This window comes from Bison bison, unplaced genomic scaffold (genome assembly GCF_000754665.1).
Source record: "Bison bison bison isolate TAMUID 2011002044 unplaced genomic scaffold, Bison_UMD1.0 scf7180017864180, whole genome shotgun sequence".
NCBI lineage: Eukaryota > Metazoa > Chordata > Mammalia > Artiodactyla > Bovidae > Bison > Bison bison.
The window spans coordinates 9055682-9058275 of record NW_011494752.1 but is presented as its reverse complement, the minus strand read 5'-3'; the positions used below and the strand labels follow the sequence as shown (position 1 = coordinate 9058275).

Below are 2594 nucleotides of genomic sequence, written 5' to 3'. Positions count from 1 at the left end.
GAAGGGAGATGCCACTCCCATCATGTTGCATGACACAGCCCTCCTTGTCCCCTTCAGTTTAGGGAGCAGCCGCTGAGCACCTAGCCCCTCCCCTGATGCACTCAATCTTCACAGCAGCCCTGAAGCAGGGGGTGGACAGGCCCATTTCACAGCTGAGAACACTGAGGCAGGGGGAGGCCAGCTTGCATCCCTTTACACCAGGACTGGGGCTGTTTGACCAGAGCTCAAGAGTGACCCACTTGCTCAGGGAAGGGGGGTCTGGGCTGGTGCCCCCACCTTCCACCAGCCCCATGTGTACACAGGAGACTCCGTGGAGCCCTTGTGCCCAGCACACCCTGCCCCGTCCATCCACCCTTGGGGCGGTGGCACCCTGGGAGTGGATGAAGCTCTGCCCAGCCATCTTCCTCTTCTGGCCCATCACTGCTCCCATACATATCAGGAAACAGGCTCCCGAGGATCCGGGGATCACCCAGGGCCAGGGCAACCCATTTGTGTCCCCCACCTGCTGTGTGCTCTGCTAGGGGCTTCCCAGGCTCAGAGACAATGCGGCTTTGTGGATCCTCCACTTCTGCTTGCCCAAGCTCTGGCTCCTGAGACATTACCTCATCTGGGTCCGGCCCCACGGGGTGGGACCGGACCCACCCCCACCCAGGACCAAACAGCCAGGTGCTGCCATGGCGGGGAGCCACCACAAGCCCCTGCCTGCTGCTGGGCCCCAGGGCTGGACAGGCCTGGAATGGTAGGCCAGGCCCCCATCACGCAGTCAGGGAAACTAAGGCCCAGAGAGGGTCAGAGAGTCACTTAGAGTCATACAAAGCATCGGGCGAAGCTGAGGCCTGCCTCCCCGACGGATTGAGACACTCTGAGCTGTAGATGGTGACCTTCTGAGCCCTTCATGGGATAAGCTTCGGGGAGGGTGGGGGCAGACACTGGTGGGAGGGGAGTCCTGGCTGGGAGGGGAGTCCTTCAAGTCCTCAGTCCTTGAAGGCCGAGGAGAAGCTGCAGCCTGAGTGTGCCAAGCTCTGGGCCAGGAACCCACAGAAGCTGTGGAGCAGGGCTGCGGTCAGGCACAGGTGACAGGGGAAGGCCTCACACCGCCTCCAGGAGCTTTGTTCAGACTTCTGGTCCCTGAGCCTGTTTCGTGTTTGGTACAAAGTCACGGGCACTAATTGTCCTGGGCCGCGGCCAGTTTCCTGCTGAGCTGGTTGTATGCAGACAGGCAGTGGGGGAAGCCAGCCTGGGAGCAGAGGTTTATCTGCCTTCTGGGCTGGGCTATACGGCCAGGTGGGCATCCCTGGAACCTGCCCCTCAACCTCTGTGGGTCCTACCCTGGGGCTCCCCAGGCAAGGGGTCTGCGACCCGTCACAGAAGGGACAGACGTGGAGTACCCAGGGCCGAGGGCCGGAGTGGAGACAGCCTCCAGGTCTTTCATCCAGCCGGACTCAGGCCCCCCTCCTTCAGGCACAGAACCCTGCCCTCCACTGTCAGCCTTTGCGCCCTGTGAATGCATGCATTCTTCCTGGATGAACCCCCCGCCCCTTGTTCCCTACTCTCATTCTTCTGTGGCTCCCTACTGCCCCATAGGGTCTTTCATCAGCATCTGGCTGGCCCCACTCTGTAGGTTCCATAGCCCACCCTTCTCCCCCAAAGTCCTCCCGGTTCTCGGTCAGGCCTTTGTCGTCCTGAGTCTGGGGTGCCGCACCCTCTGCCCACCCTGACCAGCTCTTCCTCATCTGTCACACATCAGCCTGGACGCCAGCCTTCCCGGGAGGCTGCCCACAGCCGGGGTCATTACCTGTCTGCTCCCCTCTCTCCAGTGTGGACTTGTTGTCTCGGTCACCCCTTTGTGGGCTGGGGACCTCGGCAGGGATCAGTGAATGACTTAGTAAGCTGTCACTGGGTGAGGGTGACAGATGGGGGTGTTGCAGAAGGTGTGACAGGCCAGCACCCCCGGTGTGAATAGGGCCCCCCGGGAGGGAGTAAGAACTCTGTCACTGGGGCACGCAAAGGATTTCAGGCTCAGAGTCCCTGGGGCTTGTGTTAGAATTGGAGTTCCTGAGCTCAGTCCTCCAGAGTGGGAGCTGGGGCAGTCACGAGCTGGGTGATGCTTGACCCCCCTGAGCCCGTCTGCCTCTTGCCCTGAGGTTTCACGTCAGGGTGCCCTCAGTTATCCTCTCAACCCCCAGGTCTCAGCCAGGCCTGCCCTGCCCACCCTGGGGTCCCCCTACCACTGGGCTTTCATGCCTGCCCCTCCCTCCAAACAGGAAGCTCTCCTGATGGGAGGGGAGCCCGTCCCCGGATCCCAGCACATCCACAGACTTACAGAGAGGGAGGGCTCTGACGCCCAGAGAAAGGCAGGACGAATCTAGCCTTGACAGGGGGCTGGGCTGGACCAGGTCTGCCTCTGACTCCTGGGAGACTCTCTACTCCCTCTGGGTCTTGGCTCCCCTTCCGTGGTCTCTTGGGACCTCTCTGGCCGGCTCCTGAGCTGATTGTGCCAGCCCAGCAAGGGGGGATATGCCCAGGCAGGGGGTTGGCTCTGTGGGAAGAGGGGGAGGTTGCCAGGATCCCTGCCTGCAGGGCTCAGGGAACAG

General features: G+C 62.0%; 2 protein-coding genes across 2 annotated transcripts in view; one reads left to right on the top strand and one right to left on the bottom strand.

The window, feature by feature from the left end:
• SLC5A10 (solute carrier family 5 (sodium/sugar cotransporter), member 10) overlaps positions 1-2594 on the bottom strand; it is a 56067-nt gene that overhangs the window by 33342 nt on the left and 20131 nt on the right. The window lies entirely within an intron of this gene.
• FAM83G (family with sequence similarity 83, member G) overlaps positions 1-2594 on the top strand; it is a 29179-nt gene that overhangs the window by 17676 nt on the left and 8909 nt on the right. The gene's annotated exons all lie outside the window — the stretch shown is intronic.